The following is a 23,399-nucleotide window of genomic DNA, read 5'->3' as shown; positions in this document are numbered from 1 at the left end:
TAAAGTTTTTCTTAACCCGAATTCTTGGGAAATCTTCTTTGTTTCCTTTGAGTTCTTAACCCACATTTGCATATAAATAATTGTTGAAATTTTCAATAAGTTTAATTTACATGATGAAACTTTAAATAATGATAAACGTAAAAGACTTTTCTCTGTTAACCTTGATATATCTAAGATGCAATTTCTGATTGAAAAATTATCTAAAAAGATTAATTCTTAATAAAAAAATTAAATTTCGTGCACAAAGTTCAAAAAAATATTCTTTTAACCCAAATTCGGTTCTTATGAATATAAAAATTTTATATTTTAAATTAAAAGTTTTATTTTTTTTTTAGCTTTTGGAAATCCATTTTCTAGAAAATCAGACTTATTTTTTAGATATTTGATCTTTAAGCTGAATAGGATTTTGTTTTATTATTCTGAAAATTTTATATTAAATTTCTTTAAAAATTGGGAATTTCTTCCGAATGAATCTTGAATTACAATTTAAGACCATTTCAATTAAATAGTTTAATGCATTATTTAATTCTCTCCATCCATCCTCCCCCACAATCCTAGAAACTAATCAAAATTGTTCATCCAAAGAAATCAAACTTTAAAGAATTAATTTGCATGAGAGTAAAAAAAAACAAATCAATGCGTTAAGTGCGTGACATATTTGACAGTATTTCAAAATTTTGAAAAATGACTGTACCGTTTATCGACACCTCTGCACCACCTTGATTCGCTTTGCCACCCAAAAATTCTCTTCCGCCTGAATAAATCTCAAAATCGAAACTGCATACATAATATGCGTTGTTTTTTTTGTCTCTCTCGAATTAAGCCATATAATATTATTTTTGTGAGAAGTCTCTTTGATATCTCTTCTGCATCTCTTCCTCACTGTCCATGTGTGGGAGGAAAGTCACCGCGTGAGCCCCCGAAATTTCAATCAATCCACCGACGCAATTTAAGAAGTTGAAGGAAAAAAAATTAATGAATTTTCTGTGCTTTTCTCACGAAAAAATTGCAAAGGTGGGAAATTAGTTCATTGCTTATGTGCAACGTGCTGTGTGCTAAATTGTGGGTCAGAAAGACATACTTTTTTTTTTGTCAATGTGCTTGATTGATTTTCGATGACGGTGTATTTGGGTAAGACGCGGGGGCGATTTCACCATTTTTCGTGTGATTTTTGACGCCCTGTTGACGCAGCAAATGGGCACTGAAAGCCAAAGAGAAAAAAAATCGCGCGATAATAAAAGAAGTTCAATATATTCAAAAATTCATTTCAAATATAGATGAAGAGAGAGACACCGTGGAATAATATTGACTTTGGGCACAATTTGCTTTTATTGCTGCCATGTGAATCTCACGCGCGCGCACGCGGGAGGTGGGCCAAGAGGACTCCTTTCTACGGTGGAACCATCAAAGCTCAGAAGATCCCACGATTTTTCCACCATTTGTCACTCTATTTAATGAGTGACATCACGGAAAAGTCAGTCAATAATTTTCAATCAAGCCTGCGCGAAAGAATTGTGGGGAAAAAAAAGAAGATCTTTGAATGCTGATTAGTCAGCATGATTTCTTATTCTTCGCAGTATTTTTTTATTTACCTATCTTCACATAAAAATTAATTCCGATTAATTTTATATTTATATTTATATACACAATTTTATATGATCCACCAACGAATAGGGGGAGCTTGTGTGTGAGCCGGCGGGTGGCTGGTCTTTTTAGCATCTTCCTCTCATCTCTCACCAAAACTATATTCATTCGTTGAAGTCTTTCATACAACAGTGGAAGAAAAAAAAATTGAAATAAATATTTCGCTGACTGTGCCGTCTCACGCAGCCAAGAGAATCGTCAATTTATACATCAAAAACCACCCGCATGTTTACTTCTTTCGTCTTCTCCTTCGCAGCATCTCTTGTGTGTGTCCCATTTGGTGGAATTCCATGCCCAATTGTGGCCTTAAAAATATTTCACAGCCATATACAGATGTGATGTTCACACAAAAAAAATCAAAATTTAATACTCGCGGTGCTAAATGGCCACACAAAGGCCATCCAGCCAGAAAAAAATGGCTTATGTTGATGAAAATCACATTTTAAATCAATACTCATTATTTAACATCGCATTGTGGTTCGGTAATGCCATTCCTGCACTGCGACAACTCTTTTTTTCGGGCCGTGCACTTTTGCCCTCCCCCCACACACGGTGGGTGGTGAACTGGAAAAAATATGCGCATTTTATGGAGAACATTTATGGTGCTCAACACTGAATTGTTTAGCAATTAGTCAACAAATTAGATTAAGTCCGAAAATAACGAAGGGTGTTGGATTGTATAAATGCGATGAAATTATCAGAGGAAACAGCGTGGAAAATTGTGTGGAGTTACAAAAGGTAGCGCGTGGGGATAGTATGGCTACCTATATACTCTGTGATGAGGTGCTAAAGTGCGAAAAATAGGGAGGAATTTTTACAACATCACCGACCTCACGTATAAGTGATTTTTATGGAATGTACGAGGGGAAGTAGGATAGATTTTTTCCATATTAATTCACGAAATTTTATGGGAAATATTATTTGAAGGGTACAGTGGGGACTCGCAGTATGGCTTTATTTGTGAAGTTTTCAATTTATGTATATTGTTTTTATTACGTGGGCGAAATCGTGACGACAGAAATTCCTCTTCAAGTTGAAAATTAAGGGTTCTTCCAATTTTTGTGTCTCCAAAGGAGTTTACGGAGTTTCCCGTTCCTGAACAAGAAAATCAATAATTTGTAATCAAAATAAATCTTTTAAAGATTCGGAAAGGATTAAGAAATTGCATACAAGGCTTTCCAATTTCTTCCAAAGTCATTATTGTGTTTTCTTATCACAGTATACGGAGGGTTAATGCTTTTTCCTAGCAAATCTCAGTGAAAATTGAGAAATATTTAGCGATTTTCTATTTATTTTCTAACTAAAAGATTTCGCGTTTCCACATAGTTTTCTCGAATGAAGAATTTCCCCAAGCTGTTCTGCTTGACACTACTGTAGTTTATTAAGAAGTAAATCAGGAACATTCTTCGCAATTTTCTATTCTCAAAAAATAAATTCTGCGCCTATATTCAGCAAAAGCTCTTCAGTGTAACTTCCAAAGAACTAAATTTAAAAAAAAGTTCTTAATCCATCTTGAAAATCTTGTAAAATCTTCTTGAGATATATTTATAATATGTGAGATGTTTAAGATGACAGAGAAGAGATAGATGTACTATTGAACATACTACTGCCACCATTTCTATAGCTTCTTTTACCACATTTATTAGGTAGCTCCTTGGCAATGTGGCTAAAAGGAGTTTTAATATTCATTCAATGATAGCCAATAACTTTTGCACAAACGTGCATTAAAAAGCCCTCCCCCCGTCATCCTTAAGCCTGCCTGTGTGGATAAAATATGCAACAGAAGCCACCAATTTGAGGTATCCAACGGCAACTGCCCCACTGCACACGGGGGTTTTATGTTCTCTTCCCCAGGAATTGTTAATTGGCACTCAAATTGTACAGGAGTGCAATTAATTCACGATTTATGGGTGTAACAATCGCTCGTGAGTGCGTGCGAGGGAACTTTCGCGAATTGACCGCAAAAGTGTCAAAAGTATTATGTTCCGGGGAGGGAATACTATATGCATGTGCTATCTATATTATGTAGGTATGCTTGTATGTTGTGTGTATGTGCAAGATGCGGATAAAAGTGATGCTTGTTTATTAAACACCACACAACATTTTACACATTAAAATTTTAACACTCAATATTCAATAAACACCTGAGCATAAGGTGAGACAGAGAGAGCTGTATGGGGCTCAAATTGACTTTTATTGTGAGATTGCGTGCCTGATTTATTTGTGTTGAAAAAAAATATATGTTGCGATTATATAAAATGTGTATATGAGTATGAAATTATAGGACTTACGGACGTTCTCTTGTGGCTGGTATAACAAATTTTTCCCATATCTTTGAGAGAGTTCTTTGGGGCCCGCGCGCATATCACCTTTCCTCGCGCGGTGAGGCTGCTCGCGAAAGGCGAGAGAAAGGGTTAAAGGGTTCCCATCTTATTGCGTGCCTTATGATTAACGGCCTCACACTCGGGTGCTCCGTACGTAAAGAGAGGAATATTCTCCTCCGGAAAAAAAGAACACCTTCTCCTACACGTTGAATTTGCACACCACACGCGCTAATGCCGTTGCTCAGGTGTTAAATTTGAAAATGTGCCTCTTTTTCTCGAAAAGGCAAATGAAACTAACCACCTTCTCGTGAGAGACACCATCAGAATCTCTTACATGTTTGATTACAAAGTTGTCTGTGGGTACCTCTTGCAGTGTGAGAGGTGGGATCAAGAATTCTTTTTCTTTTGCTTCTTTTTTTTTTTCAAAATAAACTCCCTGCGCACACACAAGAAAACCCGCTGAGGTTCTCCGGGTCTTGGCATGTCACGCATCCGGTGTGGGTGCTGCATTCCATCGAGAAACCACTTGGTCTCCTTCTAAATGAAGAAAGAATGAAGTATATGTAAAAAAAGAGGTCCACATCGGTGCACTTTACAACACCAATATAAAATTACCCAGCACGATTTAGTTCGCTCTCACCGCTGGACTTTCCGCACGCCAAATTGCCCCCAAGCGTACCTTTCGTGTTTCAGCGCAGTGGCAGGTTAAAAATTTCGAAAATTTTTCTATATGTCTCCCTCTATTTCTTCTAACTTGTTCTTAATTGCTCAGCAATCAGCAATACCAGCTATTTTTTTGCATTGTTTTTTTTTCTTCTCTTGTGTTTGTCTTTGCTCTCTTAACGGCTTTAACGGCAAATCTTTTAAACATTCCATCTCACGAAGTAATCTTGAAGGATCAGAATTTTTTCTTTTGGACTTCTTTTCAATATTCCCCCAAAAAGAAAAAGAAATTCTTGTTTATAAAGCATTGAAAAACATGACAGTGACGTCATTTTGTGTATTTTTTAACAAATTTCTGCTGAATTCTCTTAAGATGATCCTAAAAGTAAAAGAAACGTTTTTTTTTTCGAATCAAAGGTTTTCCAAGGGTTTTCCATACAAGAACGGATAAATTCCTTTATCAAAGCCTCTCTATCAGGTTTGAAAGAGACTTAAATCCGAAATTTAACGATCAAAAGTCTTAAAAATTTAATCCTTCATCTATTGCACAGAAAATCCCTGAACCCAGCTGGACAATAATTCTCGTCGACTCATTCGCTCATTCAAATCATTCTTCAATTCTCATAAAGCTCATTACTAGCTGCCAGCAGAGAACTTTAGTGGAGTTCTTCTACCTTCACTTGCTTCAATCACTTTCATAATATAATACCCAACAATGGCTTGACCACCTGTTCTGCCGGCCGATCAATACTTCTTCGCCACTCCGGATGGAATTTTGTCCTAAACGGTTAAATGAACCCATTCTTCACCCTCATCACAGATGATTTTTCGATACACGTGAATAATTTTCTCCCAAGAATCTCCATAATATAATCTCTCTCTTACCACCTAATGTGGGATAGATCTCTTCGTGTGGAAGATGCTGCATGAGGGAGCAAAAAAAACAGCGATAAAAACGACATGCTGGAGTCCGTTAAATTGGGATGAAGAAAAAAAAACGAATCCCAAAGCGTCCATTTGAATATGATTAAGATGCTATAATTCACAATTATTAATATTTTTTGTGCTCAAGCGGCTGTTTTTTTTTTTTGCACACACCAACCATAACGGCGATGGTTTTGCGGGAAGATTCAAAATTTCTTGGCAATCGTAAAAATCTCAATGAGATGATTTCCAATGGAAACGCCCTCGCAAGTCGATGTGAGAAAAATTCCTCGCGGCTTGATGCTGTGTGGTACAAACAAAAAAAAGAAGATCATGCGGAAAGAAAACGAAAATTTCGGGCGCACATCTTTTTCTTTGACTAAATTGCCCGCCGTGAAATCGCATGACAATTTGCCGCCACAATTAATTATGCCACAAAACATATTTATTATGCGTATTCAAAAGTGGGGGACCTATAACCATTCTTTCAATTCTTTCTCCCGCGAGGCCCGCGAATGGACGAAGATTGCGATGAGAAAAGTCCATTAAGGTCTTTCGTTGAGTTTTTTTTGTGTGTGTTCTTCATCTCTTCGTGGACGGAAATGAGATGAGAGATCACAATTTGTAGATCAATAATTAAATTCGAGTCAATGATTAGTTGGGAGTAGATGTTTTTCTTGTGTTTCATCTCTCTCTCCCATCCAGTGTTATCATCTCCCTTCATGCCACCACATCCCAACGAAAAGAAGACGATGCGGTGGGATGGAGACGGCAGGGTCGTCACCATTTACTATCACATGCCGATTGGAATATTTGAAGGCATTTTGTGCGTCATCTTGCCAATATATCTGTCCCATTCCTTCGTGTATTGTTGTTAAAGTGTTGTGGGAAAGATCAGCGGGAATGTACAATGATATGAAAAAAGATTGAAAAAGAAAATTGAGAGGAATAAGCAAAAGAATATGTTGATGAAAAAAAAAAGATCAAACTGCCCGGCACGGAAGATGGAAGAAGTAGCAACCGGAGAAACGATAGTCGATGGATCGATTATTCGATTGCTGGTGTTTCAGTTTTTTTTCATTCGTTTTCTCATTTTTTTTAACTGTACGTACATCTGTGTGTTCACATAGAGAAAATTGTTTTTAAAAAAGTTTCGAATTCGCGATATAAAATTGAAGATCAGTTGAAAAGTTCGTTGATTTCGTAATTTTTGGTTTTTCGTTAAGTTATCTGTCTGTGAATTTACGTTTGGTTTAGATAGTTGTCATTGCAGTGACATTTTGTTAAATTAGTTGTCATTGCATTGACTTTTCGTTAAATTACTTGTCAATACATTAAATTTTCGTTAAGTTTGTTATCAATGAGTTGATTTTCAGTATTTTCTCTAGGTAATTACGTATGAAGTCTCAAAGAAGTGGAAAAAAACCAAACAAATGGAATATGGCAAACTTTCGTTAAGTTTATAACTCGACTAAATATCTTCCCGTGAAAATTTAAAATTCAAAATTTCTTCACAAAAAACATTAAATCAAACCTCTTTTACTAAAATAAAAACTTAAAAAAAAAAAAACAAATAAAAAAAAATGATAAAAATCATTTCAACGAATTTCTCTCAGTGTCCAATTCAAATGGACTGTGCTGGTGTTCATCTCCTCCCGCATATTTCCCACTTAATTCCCTCGTCTTTGGCCACTCTTTCGTTCAGCCCAACTCAATGAGGGAGGCTGTGAGAGATGAAAAAAAATCCCGTCGTATAATAAATAGCCAATTACAAAATACATTTCAATACATTTATACAAAACATTTCTTGCTGCGCGGTGTTCGGGTAATTGGTGTGAGGGAGAGAGCGCGGCGGCTTACGTATGGAAATATCCGATCCAGCAGACATAAAAAAGGGGAACACAGCGCCAAACAGCAATAACCCGAAAAGAAGATGATGATGGTCAGAAAAAAAGGAGAATTAACAATCCTCATGGAGTAGTGCGATGGGTGCGGGGGGTGGAGGTATCCACACACCAAGAAATAAGAAGAGTTTTGAGGAGAAGACGAGAAGAAAAAAAACGAAGGCACACAAGAGACAAGAAACGAAGTAAAAGAAATCCACCTCCAATTTCCTACAAGCACACAAACAGCATCGTCAGAAGCACCTAAAGCCAAGAAGCATTAAATTCCCCGTGAGAGATCATCATCCGTGTGTGTTGAGATCTTTGCGCGCATTAAAATGGAAATAATGATGAAAAATACGGCATACCAGGCAGGATGACGAGCGCGATGGTTCGGAGAACAATGATGGAAACAAGTGCATAAATCCACAAGATACTAATTTTATTGACGAAGCAGGTGTCAAGATTGGATATCTCCTTCGTCGTTCCAAAAGCCTTCGCAAGTGGGCTTCTCTCCCTCACACCAAAATCACGATATGAGGGACAACGCAGAATCGTGAGAAAATTGTCAAGCATCTTTCGTGTGGATCAATTTTTTATTTTATTTGAGAAACGGATTACTCTCATGTGGCAATAAATGCTTGAGCAGTGCGATTTCGCATATCGATTAATCCACTCACATACACACACCTAACTAAGCTAGAGGTGGGAAAGTAACTGGGGAAGAGAACGGAAGATTCCTGTCATGAGAGATCTCCGAAGAATAAGTGAGAGGTGAATGGAAGGGAAGCTCAAGTCAAAAACATTTACAAGACTCTGAGATGAAAAGGTTCATTTAGTATGAATAAATTATGGAAAAATGCAATGGAGGCGCCTGGTGATTCCGAGCGGGAGTTTTCGTTAAGTATTTTAATGATCTGTTTTTTTTCGTAAAGTATTGATAGAACCAGAGAATTGTAGAAAAAATTGTCAGTGCATCTTAAGATGGTTAACGAAAGGGTTGTTTGTGATTTTTCATGATTGATTTTAACGACTTTTCTGCAAAAAATAATACTTTCGTTAAAATGTTAAGATCTTAACGATGTGTTAGAAATTGAATATTTTTAATTTTTACTTCCATTCAAAACTTACTTAATTAAATTACTTTAAAAAATTAAAGAAATAAAATGATTTAACGAAGACTTTTGCTGATTAACAATTGACAAATAATTCAACGAAACGTCAAATTCCTGATCTGTCGAACAGTACTCCTTCGATGAAAAAACTGAAATTACTTGACTTTCTTTTCTAATAAAAAAAAGTACCTGTGATTTAGATTCTATTTTATTAAAAAAAACAAGCAAAATAAGAAACGAAGAAAAAAGTAGATGGAGGCGCCTGGTATTTGTTAATTATTCTAATTTACTAATTCTAAGCTAAACATTGCAATTCAACAGAATTTCTAAAAATTAATATGTTCATTAATATATGTTTAGAAAACTTCTCTGTTTGACTGAATCGACTGAATATTGAAATCACAATGGCAATGGAGACGCCTGGTGAATATTAAATTAATTTTTAAAATATTCATTTCTGGTAAGATAGATTTTATCATTACCAGGCGTGTCCACTGTATTCCTTATTATATTTTGTAATAAATTTAAGACATTCATTGATAACCAGGCGCCTCCACTGCGTTCTTTAACTTATTAAATGATTAATAAGAAATTCTCGAAATTCTAGAACGACCAGGCTTCTCCACCTTTTTTTTTAATTGAAATCTTCAAAAACTAAGAAAAATCCGCAAAAGCTCAATTAGATAAAATGACCTAAGATTCCACTAGTTGTCAACCCCTTGACATATCTGCTCGCTATATGTCCAAATGACCCTGGGAAATCTTTTTTCGCACTCCACAAGCGAGAGAATTGATCACAATCAATAATTTATCTTTCCGTTGGGTCCACGGAGAATTTTTGTGTAACGGAGGGCGGCGGGAAGGGGAGGGGGCAGAGGAGAAAAATCTCACTTAACGGAAACTACAAAAAGCGGGAGAAAGACGGAAGAGCCAAAACACATCTTTTTGGTAGCATAAATTTGGTTTGATGTCCAACTTTTGTGTGGAGCACACACCGCGGGCACACACTGCCCAAAAAGCCATCCTGTGAACGTATATACATATGTGAGAGCTTTCCGCGCGAGATAGTTGAATGACGATCGTCCAGTAAATAAATTTTTATGTGCAATGAAACACATTATACGATCAGTCAACGATTGCGCGCGGCTATTTTTTTCTGCCTCCTTCATTTTACTTTAATCGCTCTCTCGGGGTCCCAACTTTGCTGGTTGTGAGGAGTGTTTTGTATTTACGCGAGCGCAATTGATACGGCGCGCGGGATGGGTGTTTAGAAAAACAATTCGGACGGGGACATTGGTGGGGAATGAATAGGGAAGATAAACATGGAGGTATTACACAAAAGGACATTACAAATGGGAATACAACCATTGTTTTGCTTAAGCCACGACGTATCTTTTTATCTTTCTCCACCAAAGAATTTCACCGAGAGCGCAGCTTTTTTTCCGTTGTACCTCCTTTTCTTTCGCTTCATTCCACCGCAAAGGTGTAGAGAGAGAGAGAGAGAGAGTCCATACAGTGGGTGGCAGAAGGATCGAGACGTCCTCATGATCACTAAGGGGTGATGATGAGGCACCTGATATTGAGGGAATTTGTTTGATCTTTCGCCGAAAGTTCGATAAAAATGAGGAATTTTCTTGTGGAATTTTTTTCATTGCCAGGAAATGATTGCAATTGCCAGAATGGGGTGAAAAATACGGACTGTGGGAGGAGATTGAGAACATAAAGTAAATTAAAGGAGAAAATGGGCTTGATTCAGCGACCAAGAAACCCTTGAAATCTTTGAATTTTGTACCGAAATTTCAAGATTTCAAGCGAATTTTATGGGTTTCTTGGTTCCTGAATAAGGCCCAATATGTGGAAAAATATGAAAAAAAAATAAATGATTAATTTGCAAAAATTCGTTACAATATAAAATATTTTACAATATTCAATATTTTTAAGAATATTTTTTAAAAAATCCTAAAATTATGTATTTTAAAATCAGTTTTAAGTTTCTTCAGTTTAAGTTTAAGTTGAGAACATTTTTCCTTTAGGAAGTTCTTCAATTCATCATAAATACGGCAAGAAAAATTGCCCAAAGCTCATGTAAAATATCTCCTGTAAAAAATTCATGAGGTATATTACCCGGAACTGAATATTTTAATATTTTTCTCTATACAAATTTTTCCCGCCTTTTTGTGGCTTTTCAAACTTTTCCACAGACAAATTCCTATTGATCGTCATTGCTTGTATAAAATAAAAAATCATGGGGCACGTAGTAAAACGAGCACGTTTCAGCTGTGGCTTATTTTTTGCTTTTCTTTCTGTGAAATGTTTTTATTTTAGATTGATAATCTCCACAGTGTGGCTTTAATGTAAAGAAAGGTCACAACAGTCCCCCAAGTGCAATCATTTTCATTTCACTGTGGCTTCTGCTTTGGGATGGGGAATCCCATCGTATTGTTGCAAAATGAGTGGGAGAATGGGTGGGAGATAAACCGGGATTTTTGAGAATCAATTTAGGTGAATTGATCTGTTTTTTTGACAGTTGCATTTGAACTTTTGTGGTTGAAACGTAAAGTTCTGTGAAGAAATTGATTAATTTGCTGGGATTTATTCGGTAAGAGCTTTTTACTATGTAGTTTCTATGTATAAAATAGAGATTAGCTTTGAGCTTTCGCATGAATTTGCCTCAATCTTTGTGCCACCCACTGTATGATCGTCAGTGCTTTTGTGACGCCACACGGCGAGGTTGGCTGAAGTTCCACATTACTGGAAAATTGCTGCTCACAAAAAAAGCTGCAGAGACGTAGATTCAGTAGGAAATTATCAATAGTTTTCTGTGACAAAGCACACAAACTGATAAAGTAAAACTTCACATTATTGTCGATAGTCATCGCATCATTTCCTCCCGCAGACGTGTGTGGTTTACGGACACATTTCTCAAAATAATGAAGAAAAAAATCTACAACTGCGGTTTTCCTCGAAAGAAGTCGCTCAGTGAGTGTGAAATATTTCACATGGTGAACAATGACACAAATTTTTCCTTTTCACCCGAAATGGTTGCGTGAGTGCGGTTTTTCGTAATGGCTCCGACGAGGGGCGGAGGTGCGAGGGCAGAAAATGTGGTGGCCGGGATAGCGCAAAAAGCACGCAGATATGGCCTGTCGAAGCTCCGGCAAAAGCAAGTTAAAATGGTGATATTATAAATAATTTATGTTCCCATTTTGATCGTTGACAATGCAACAAATAAAACAAGCATTCAGCAATAACAATAAATGGCCAACAATAATAATATAAACATTAAGAAGTTCCTCACCAACATCATGTTGTATGTTGCGTTGTGATGGGAGAAGGTGAAGATGTGGCCACATAGAGGAATGTCGGGATATGGAGGAAAATACGCGCGCACCATTGAGAAAAAATTAAACAATAAATGCAACCTGTTTTCACGCTTCCTCTCTGGCGTATCCCACACTATTTATTCGCATGAGGACATTGCACCACAATGCAGGCAAAACAATAAATCCCATTCTGGTCAAATATTCCTCAATTTTACAAAAAATATTCCGAATAATTATAAATATTCCCCGAATAATCCGTTTCTTGGCCGTTTTAGCGATTCTTTATTCGGAATACTTCGCAAAAAAACCGAATATTTTCAATTTTTAAAATTTAACAGCCTCTTATAAGTCAAAAGTAGCTTTATTTGGATCCTGTTTGGCATCATTCACAAATTTTCAACTCCCTCCGTGCTCTGCTGTGACCTGCCCCCCCGTAGCCATCCCACCCATTTCCACATGCCACACAACGCACTCATTTCCACTGAATAGCCGTCCGAGAAGCGTCCAAATGGCTATTTAGCAATTCAATCCATCGACAATATATTAATTATTCATTGAAATGTGCAATTCGATAAATAAATCAGCCACAAGGGGAGTTTATACGGCCATGGTGATGGCAAAAATATTATGGGGCAGCCAACAACACTATGAAGAATCTTTCGAAGAAGATGAAAGATTTAGAGACAAAAGAGAGACGCGCGGAGAAAATGTCACCCGGTTTGGCAACTTTATTGTCGACGTCGTCTTGCAAAAAGGAACAGGCCAGCGCGACGACAGCAGAATTGCTAAAATGCAACCACGTGTGGACCACAAAAAATATTGTTATATTGGTAAGTCTGCCAACAAGTGCAGCAGCAGATCTCGCACGAAGGTGACTCTCGCGGAGTCAGGGCACTCCGGAAGATCGCGCGCCATGAATGCAAAGTTCCCGAAGAAAATTGTCAAGAACAATGGCAAAATGTTCTATTCGGGCAAAACAACTCAAAAGCTTTCTCTCTGTGATAAATTTGTTCACACAAATTATTTTTATGTAGGAAGGACTTCGGAAAAGGGTTTTATATAGAGTCACGTAATTTATTGTTTCATTGAAGGTTTTTTGTGCTTGATTTAGAGGCTGAGATTAAAGGGGGTACTATAATTGGTTTATTCACATTCCATTTTTGATTACACATTTTCCCTATACATTTTTAATCTACAAATTCAATTTGCGATGTATGATGTAAGAGTGGGCGCGTAGATCATCTCTGGAATGGATACGCCGCACCGGAGTCTGTAGTGTAGACTGTGTTGGCTGCGGGGGGGATGTAGATTATCCCGTCTGCGGCAGAGGTCCGGCAACTGGAGGAGGATTTCACAACTTAGATGCAGTCCGCTGACAATCGATCTTTTATAGCCACCGGGAGACAGTTCAGGGCACTCGATCACTATAGTTGCATCTTTCGCCAGATAGATGGTGCTGCAGTTATGCCCGCCTCAAAGTAACTCGAATGTGCGTTGGAGCAGGAAAGGATGAACTGTGGAATGGAAAGGAAAGAGAGGATAGGAAGCACGGGCCATGAACGGCGAAAAAACCGCAGGGGGATTCGAACCCTCTACTCCGGGGAGGTATGACCAAGAGTCGTGCTTAAACCCTCTCGGCCTAACTAATTGAGGGAATAGAACCCAGTAGAACGTCTTGAGAATTTTTTTTTGATAATTGTTTTAAAGAAAAATTCTAAAGAATTGAGAAAATTCGATCATGTTGTGATCATTGATTAATTGTTAAAAAAAAACAAAGAAAAATAATTTTTCTTCCAACGGAATTGATAGTTTTTAAAATAAGTATGAAATTAGGTCAGCCGGGTCTTCTATTTGACGTGAGAAGCGTCACAAATTTTTTGGGATTTGGGAAGAGACAAAGAAGTATATTAGAGTGTCAGCCGGGTTATCATACTGAAATGTCAACAGGTTTAGAATTTTATAAATATTTTTTTTTCGTGAAAATTTAGAAAAGATATTGATTGTAATTGCACAGAAATTCAGTTTCAATAAAGTAAATCAGAATTTGAACCGCAGACTTATAAATTTGACAGATATTATGACGTCTGTCAATTGAAATTTTTCCCTATTCGTACTAAATGAAATACCAAAATAATAAGCAATACACCAAAGACCCATGAAATAAACAAATGTCCCACTGGGATCTCTGAAGAAATTTATTTCTTTTTAGCACAATATTCAGCATATCAGCGCGCGCGGCAATTAACAAGCAATATAAATTTCCTTTTACCACCGTTAAAATGAAATTTATTTAACACAAATTGCTAAGGAAATCTTTCGTTTTTCCGCATAATAAATAAATTAATATGATGATGATCCCCCAAGATGAATTTTACATTAAGTTCTAATGGAAATTGTATTAAAATTTTGAGATTCTCAGCATGTTAGTGCTCCTTAAAAGTGATGCAGAATTAAGTGATAAACATCATGAATATCACTATGGGTCAGCAGAGGTGTGGGAAAAAAAAAGCATACTTTATGGGAAGAAATGTAAAGAGACACTTGCTATTTAATCCTCCAGCGAAATCCTGCTTTTCACCTTGAAGCTTTATTTTTTTTCTTGATGGTTTTGTTGTTTGTTAAGTTAGGTCTTGTATATGTGGACAAATTCAACTCCCACGATGTATCCACTTTGTGTATTAAAGAACGTCTCCTCATGCTATCTTATCGCAGTGGTTTCCATTCTCTCGCCGCACTCGGTCGTCTCGATGAAATGTGATCTGTTGATCATTATTTTCCTCTTCTTTGCTTTTTTTCTCCTCTCTTTGTATCCATCGTCGTGTATAATTAACAAAACTCGAGGTTTCTCTCATTTCACATACACCCTCAATATTCACTTTTTTTTCGGAAGGAGTGGGGGAGAGCCGAGCAAAGGGGGGGGATTCTTGAAATTTCAATATAAAACTTTTCAGCACGATCAAGTGGAAAAGTTATTTCTCAAGATCCCATCGCTCGGACGCGCATATCAGTTAGTAGAATTTTTATATAAATAATGTCCCTGGCCAGTATTAATTCTCATGCAGAGATGAAGGAGTTGTGTGGCATTATAAATTCATGATCATCCATCGACAAGAGGCTATAAACCACTGTTTTTTAATGTCTTCTCTTTCCTCACTCTTTTTTTCGGCGTTGGTGGGGCTTCTTTGATAGAGTTGAAAGTTCAATAAGAAATAGAAAATTTACATAAAAAAATTGACAAAGCACAGCTGGTGCTATATAGTTTATTTCTTAAGCAAATATCTCCCGTAAGACGCCATATTATTAATTAATTCAAAATCAATTAGAAAGATTAGAAATGGGAAGAAATTGAAAAAAGTGTGAAGAACTTAAAAGACAAAGGAAAGGAGTTTGAAAGTGAAAAAAATAGAAATTATTTTTAAAAGAATTTTAAGAAATAGAATCTACCGCCTGACATTCAATAAAGCTTAGTATAGAAGGAAATAGCTCAATCGATAAGCGCATAAGCTTACACGCAAATTGTAGCAAGATCGAGTCCAAAGACGAATTATTTTTTTTTCTTTTTTTTTTCATTGACTGAAAGATAAAATTGAATAACTTTACAAGCAATATGAGTAAGATCGAATCTTAAGACAAATTATTTATTTTCTTTGACCTTTTTCTCATCATTTGCTTTTTTTAAGAAAACCAAATTAATATGTGTTAGAAAAAATTAGAACAGTAATTAAAGACAAGAGCTTAGAAGTAAATTGTTGTTTAGGTTCAAATAGATAGTTACTTAGATCAAATCCCACCCACAATAAGCTTGCTTTAGCTGCAGTGGATTGGAAACGACCTTAGTCGCGGCCACCCCAAACAAATCTGAATCTAGATCAAATCCCAGATCAAAATTCTTCATTTTTCTTAATTTTCCTACTTTCTCCAATATTTTTCCTAACTTTTCCATCATTCTCTTACCTTCTTCACCTCGTTTACATCTTATATTAATGCTAATTCATTTTCTTTAAAAAATAATTAATTGTAGTTTAAAGGGCATTAATCAAAAAGATTCTAAACTCAGACTAACTTCTATTTTTTTCTCGATCTTTTCCTCAACTTTTTAATCGTTTTCTTTATACCTTTTAATTGATGTTAGAAGTGAGTAAAAATGAAAAATTAGAATCAGTAAAGTGTTAAATTACCTGCATTACACAGAGACATGCACCGCGTAGAGATCATTTTATACCACAACTCGCATCACGTTTTCCCGCAGCAAACTATATTAGGTCACATTCTGTATTAGGCTAAATTGCAATTTCAAACTGAATTATTTTGTGCAGAAGGAGTTTAAAATGATGTTTATGAGTAGCATGTATTAGGTACTAAATCAACAATTTTTCTTTCTTTTTTTATTTGAGAAAAATTAATGTAGGTGTTTTGTTGGCATTTCGCGTTTCACCTACATACCATAAATCATGACATACAACCACGTTTTGGGTGCAAAATTCCACACTGCCTGTGAAAAATTATTAGCTTAAATTATTTTTTAATTGCACCTGAAACCAGGTGGCTCCCTTGGTGCTGCTACTGCTGTAATTGTGTCACGAACTATTTAGAGGTTGAAGTAGTTTAAACACACACCGAAAAATTACTCCTGCCTACCTTTTTTGGTGCCGTGGGAGTGTTTTTAAATGTCGTCTAGAGAATCGCTACTTCTGGGCTATATTGTGAGGAATGGAGGAGGGAAGGTCCCACATATGTGGATGCACATAGAGAGAAGGCACCTGGAGAGGAAGCAAAGGTGTGTGGAATGCAGTGAGAGACTCTATAAAGCAGCACACAAAGGGGAGCGCGGGGAAAAAATGCTACACAGAATTGCGCTTCAAATTGAGTAATGATATATAATTATGGCAAATACCTCTAATGTGTTGGACAAAGGTCTCGCGGGGGCCTGTGGAGGTAGAGGTATGAGCACAAATGGATCACAAAACAGTAGCAATTCCTTCACATACAAACCACCTCATTGTGCCGAAGTAATGGGATCTTTCGATTGATTTATTAGTCAAAAGCCAAGAGGTTTTATGCGGTGTGGGGATTTTGTGCCTTTTGGGCTAAGACGAGGAAGACTTTCTCATGTAAAGCTCTTTGTGGATCAATTAACCTTGAGCTCGTCTCTTAATTCTGTGAACGAATCTCTTTTTTGAACTTCTCGCCTGAAAATTCTTCACCACACGAAGATTTATCGTTTGAAACAAAAGAGACTAATTTAATGGATTTTAAGCTTAATTTTTGTTAAATTTATTGAAGCATAAAAAATATGCTCACCACCTGCCTTCTCTTCGTATTTCAGCATATTTTTTATGCCATGACAATTCCTCATTCGTTTTGAAGAAATCTCCATGGGGAAATGTCTCAATCTTCCACATTAGATTTATGTCCCACAGATCAAAAATTCTGCTGAGACATGAAAGATTAGGCGCCACTTGACAATCACATCAATCCAATAAAATCATCCATGAACATGAGATCAAGAATTGACTGATCTCGCTCACACAGAAAAATCTCAATTAACGTGATAATTTTGCTACTATATGGCGCAGCTTTTGAAGATGCCCGCGAAGGAGGTATTAAATACCTTACAGATTTCTTTTCATCTTATTCATTTCAATTTACTCGGGGAATTGCTCGTGTTTTTCAACATGTGGGTTTGTGAAGGTGGAAGAAAAAGTGCTCCAAAAGAAATTGAATGGAAGCACCAATTGAGGCCTTCTAACGTAGAGTTGTGTGTATGTCTCAAGATCTCACCAGTTTGATGATGATTTTAACGATGAATTTACCGTAATTGATTGATCGTTACTCATTTTAATAATTTAACTGTTTTGTTTTCTCCAACAATCAAAAACCCGTCAAGTGATTTTTCTTCTTGGATCGCTTAGCGCCAAGGTGCTCAAGACACACGGAATCTCCATTTTGTAGTGTTTTGGAATGAAAAGAAACCTCAAAGTCCGTTAAAAATTAATTTTTTGTGTTTGAAGTTTCTTTTGAAATTTGTTAGAATGTTTTCGTTTAGTTTTCAGGAATTGTTCGTTAAGAATTAGTTAGTGTTCCACTTCGTGGCCAACACCAAGTATTTTACATTGGAAATTCTTACGTCAGAAATTATTCGTTAAAACATTTACGAAAGAAATTCTTTGTGAAAAATCTTACATTAGAAACACATAGTCAAAAGTTAGATATTCTACCTAATAAATCCCTCGTTAAATATATTTTACATTGAAATACTTGAAAAAAAAATCTTACGTTAGATATTCTTCGTTAAAATCTTACATTAGAAATTCTTTAAAAAATTCCTACTTAAAAAATTTCTCAACCAAGTATTTTTATTTGAAATTATTTTATTTAAGAATTACTGCTGAAAAAGCCTTTGTTAATTAAGATTCGTTAAAAATTTATCTTGGTAAAATTTTCGTTATCCGTTAATTTTTTCCTGAGCATGTCTTTTTTAATTAAAACTTTTCTAGAAAAATTCTTTCGTTAAGAAATTTTGCTTGAAATTTATAGTCAAAATGATTTGATTTTATTAATTCTTCGTAAAAAAATATTCATAAAATATCATTCGTTAAAAATTCTTAAAATTCTTTCGTTAAAAAATTTTAGTTTGAAATTTATAATAAAAATGATTTGATGTTATTTATTCTTCATAAAAAAAAATGTTCATAAAAAATCATTCGTTAAAAATTATTAAAATTCTTTCGTTAAAAACTTCTTTTTAAATATTTTCTGAGAAATTCATAAGATAAAAAAAAATTTGAATATATCTCCTTTTACAAAATATTTAAAACTCTTTCGTTAAATATTCAAAAAATAAACATCAAAACAAACGTAATTTATGTCTGGAGCACCTTGTGCGTGTGGGGCTTTCTTATGTTCACCATTGAGCATTTTTATGTATATGGTTATCGTGAGAAATTTGCCAATTCTGCCAGATTTCATCAAACAGCCTCTCTCGTGTCTTTTTTCTCGTGCAGCACCTGTTGAAATTCTTTCTTGCGGGGTTCAAGCAATAAAAGTAGATTTTAGGAGCGCGCGCGCACACACGAGAAATTCGACGGGGACATTCGTACAGACAAGAAGGTGCTCAAATTGCGGGAATGACTCTCGATCACGCTAAAGAGCCGCCCACGCGCGCGCGCGCGAAGATCTCTCGAGTACTTTGAGTGGCACCAAGAAGGCAATCGTTCACCTGTGCCTCAACCAATTCCCCATGTCGTGCTGTTTGAATCTACTTTTTTTTCCACCACACTCCACCCCGTTTCTTGAGCGCATATACATTTCACACATGATGGCTGTGAGAAGCATAAAGCTCCATCGAAGCTCGCGGTATACATAATATGCCCAAAGAGTCATAAATACAGAAAATATGATGTCATTGTCTTGGCGATCTCACTCGCACCCGCCGCGGATGGTTTTGTCTCCGCCGATACTACATGGCGAAGAAGTCGCGCGGCTCCGTTATGTCTGGGTCCGTATGGTGAGTTTGGAGAGTTAAATATTATTTAGCAACAGCAGGCAGGAATGCTGTTTGGTTGTCACTTAAAAGCATTTAATATTTGGTCTTTTGGGGCCGAAAATCAATATTAATGGTCTGCTGGGAGAAGATGTAAAAAAAATCTTACCTATATTGTATATTCAAACTAAACTCGCTCTTTGCATAAAATGTTAATCAAACGCAACGTGAGATATTCGAGTGATTTTCAAATAAATAACAAATCCACCAAGCGACATTAAAACTTTAAATAACTATTCAATGATCACTGTCAATTGACTCAGCGTGTCTATTGAGTAATGGTAAATAAGTGTTGATTTATAATTGGCGATGGTGGAGATAGTCAATTCACATAAAATCCACCTTCATATGGAATTTCTTCTACATAAACTATTTTCATGTGAATTGCTGCATGGAAGTTGGGGGCGAAAGAATTTTAACACAGAAAAAAAAGAAAGGAAAATTGTGTGAGAGCGAATACAGCGCGTAGAAGGATTTTGGTGATGAGGAAAAAATCAATATGAAAAGAAGTGAATCAAAGCGGAAATTGACGCTTTGACCTCGTAGTGTGGACAGCTTCACAAATTGGTCCATGTCCATAAAGTGCTGAAAATGCGAAGCGACGATGGTGTTTCGGCATTGTTTGAGAATTGCATACACTCCCAGCCTTTATTTTAGGGACAACTTAACGATTTCTTTTTTGAAATTTTGTTTATATCTGTGTCATTTATGGTTAAGACGCTAAGACAGTGATAGACGCAAAAAGTCATTGAAATGAAAGAAAAAAATGATTTAGTTTTAACGTTTTAATTCAGTTCTGTCAATCTTTATAATGGTTGTCAAATCAGGTGCTGTCAGTTTTACTTTTTTCTGTCAAACTTGTCACTGTCATAAATTTTCTCAAAATATTCCAAGCCCTTTTTAGCTGTGATTCTTTTTTCAATTTTACATAGAATTTCACACAAAGAATTTTTAAATAAGAAAATGTTTTGAATGTATTTTTTTTTTATAGATTTAATGTTCGCGAAACCGTATTTTACGCGATAAATTACACTTTATTACGAAGCAAGTACGTTTGCATCCGTACACTTTGCCTTCTAAATTCGATCTGTCATATTTGCCGCCAAATCATTCTTTTTCCCCACATTCACTTTTTTCACCACTCGAATTCACCACTTCAAGTGCGCGCCAAATTCAAATATTAGGCTTTATTCAGCGACCCTTAAAATTCGCTTGAAATCTTGAAATTTCAGTACAAAATTCAAAGATTTCAATGGTTTCTTGGTCGCTGAATTAGGCTCAATTATTTTATTTCTTAAGTTTTCCAAACATTTAAAAAGTTATAAATTCAAAAATTAATAATTAATCTTTTAATCGTTGAGTTCTTTCTGAAACACTCTTTTTGTTAGAAAATCTTCTTAAATTCTTCTTCTTTATCTTCCTAAGACATTCTGATTTAATTTGCTTCTTCCGAAGAAGAATTTCAATTCCTCTTTTGTATTTATCCTTTGAAAATTTTTTCAAGCTAAAGTGCTTCAAAAAAAGTGCCATGAAGTGTATTTATTGTTCCCTGACGTCACCCACTCTCAATTCCACCCGCCGCCAAAAGCCCCAACAGTGAGTCCGCGTGAGAGCGAGAGAATGTTAATTAGCGGAATGGATATAGCCCGATGGTGACCATCGTAGCGGGCATGTGTATGGGATATTTATTCACAAAAGCACATTGGATGCATTTTGAGCTTGGCGCAGTATGCAAGAGCGGGAAGGCGATTGTCATGGGATGATGTTGCCAATTTGTGGCGGGCAAATAGAGTGAATGTGTGCTGTGTGGCGGAGACTGAGTCGCGGCACCTGCAAAGATCGCGCATTTCGAAAGCCCTCCACACACCATCGATTGCCATTGACTTTTGATGAGGCACACATGAGGAGTGAGAGACCAGAGAGTCACCCAAAAGAATGGGATGTAGTGTGAGAAAGTTTCCAAACCGAAAATTTTTCAATGAGATTCATGCCACACATCCGTCCGACTAATAGTTTTCCAGATAATAATAGCGCGATTAATTACAGTTACACCTTCCCCGGAGCACCGGTGATCGATGCTCGCGTTTTCGCGCCATGCCAGCTGTGGGCTGGGAAAGGTGTTGCGGCTTATCGTGTTTCAGGCTGTGCGACATCGCGCGGGCACAAAATTGAGAGAGGAGCACCATTAAATGTGAAGAGCCTTCGGTTGGGATGATTAAATTATTAGTGGCCTAAGTGCTGCTTCTCATTCTCCTATATAGTCCCCGCCATAATATATATAGGTATTCCTCATTCGCACCACAAAAGCTCCACCACACGCTCTCAAGCGCCATATCTCTCCCAGCTCCGGAATAATTAGAATGTATGAGAAAAACGTGTGAGAACCCATCCATTTTCCTCACCTTCAACTCCAAGATTAGACCACTCTCCGTGGAAGGTGTTAAAATTCATTTTGAAAAAAAAAGTCAAGACACTTTTCCGTTGGCGCAGTTAAATTTTTCAATTTTATTCAATTTATCCATTTTGACTGAAAACCCGACAAAAAGCCCCCTCAAAATGAGCGCGTAAGAAGTTCCCCCCATTAGCGCAGCAAACGAGAAGAATGGCTTTAATGAAATTTCCCTAATCGATGGCTATTATAATACAAATTTGGCTGGATGCACAAAAAAACAACAACACACACTGATCACATAAATCTTCCCCACAAATTCGTCTCAATTATTGTCTTCTGCTGTTTCGTATATTGAGGATGGTGGACAAAAAAAGCCGCAGCTTTTAGAGCTTCATTTTTTTTTCAAATTCAAAGAAATGCAACACAAAACACCTGAAAGTCGCTTCTTTTTTTATTTAGCTCTTTTACTGAGCCGTTTTAGGTGTTTTGTTGAAGCTAACCTCGTTGGTTTTTGTAGAATTTTCTTGGATTTTATTTTTGGAAGGAAAATTATAAAAAAAAAAATTTTTCAAAGCATTTTAAGTACATTTCATTCTTTTTGTTAGAAAGTGTACAAAGTGGATGTAGCTTTGGCCAATAAAAATATCAGATTTATTCTCTCGTTGAAATGTAGATGAATAAGAAGAAGAATTGAAGGTTTTCCCTGATTGGTTGAATAAACTTAAGCAGAACGTTCATTGGTTTATTTTTTACTGAATCTCTTGATTTATTGGTGGAGCTTTTTAATTTTTATTTATTATTCCAAAATTTCAACGGACCTTCATCAGGTCCTCAAATATTTTGTCTAACTTAAACTTCATTAGTTTGATCTTAATTTTTTATTTAAATTAAAGGAATTCTTTCTGAATTTTTTTTGTAAGTTTTAAACTTTTTTATTGAGAAACGAACAAGATAAAAAAAATTAAAATTAAATAATTACTTTCAAACAGTTTTCTAAAGCAAAAAATAAATAAAACTCAATTTTTTTTTAATTTCACTTGAAATTTAATTTGAAAAATTAATTTAAATGCTCTGTGGTGAAAATCATCTCACAAAAGCTCTCAAGCACTCGACATTCATTCACCTCTGACCAAAATAATCATCTTGCACCGCGCCAGCCTCATTGGAATGAAGCTTCCTAAAATTTTCTACACAAAAAGTTCCCATGGAGATTTCTTCTTGCGATATGATAATGGCTCAAACTTGTTGATTTCCATACGAAAAATATTAATTTAATAACCCATATAGTTAGAGGGGCAACACATAATTTTTAATGGGACCCACAAATTCTCAATCGATTCTCATTCTCATCCTCCCTCCTCTTGCTTGAAGGTAAATAATAAAGGTGTGCGAGGGAGATGCACAGGAAGGGTATCTGATCAATTTTATGACTTCATTAATTGCCAAGATAGCTATGGAGCTAATTAATCCCACTTCCCCTCCTCCCGCATTTCCATCTGCCCGGGAGATTTGCATTTCCTACGATGCTCTGGGTTGTCTCACCCAACTCCCATTCTGTATGAGGGGCATTTTGCATGTACATTGGCTA

The 23,399-nt window shown here is 36.2% G+C and overlaps 1 protein-coding gene across 6 annotated transcripts in view; it reads left to right on the top strand.

Annotated features, from left to right (window-relative positions):
- Positions 1-23,399, top strand: part of LOC129793520 (early growth response protein 4) — a 50,454-nt gene that overhangs the window by 2,743 nt on the left and 24,312 nt on the right. Inside the window, exon 1 of one of the 6 annotated variants that reach the window (XM_055833620.1) lies at positions 10,899-11,152. The exons of 4 other annotated variants lie outside the window; for them this stretch is intronic. The gene's annotated coding sequence lies outside the window, so the exon portion shown is untranslated. Of the gene's footprint in view, positions 1-10,898; positions 11,153-11,425; positions 12,707-23,399 lie in introns of those variants that run through there. One more of the 6 variants, XM_055833625.1, reaches the window with a different exon arrangement.

The sequence above is a fragment of the Lutzomyia longipalpis genome, chromosome 3, assembly GCF_024334085.1.
Source record: "Lutzomyia longipalpis isolate SR_M1_2022 chromosome 3, ASM2433408v1".
Taxonomy (NCBI): Eukaryota; Metazoa; Arthropoda; class Insecta; order Diptera; family Psychodidae; genus Lutzomyia; species Lutzomyia longipalpis.
The sequence above is the reverse complement of the archived record's forward strand: the minus strand, read 5'-3'. Positions and strand labels throughout refer to the sequence as shown.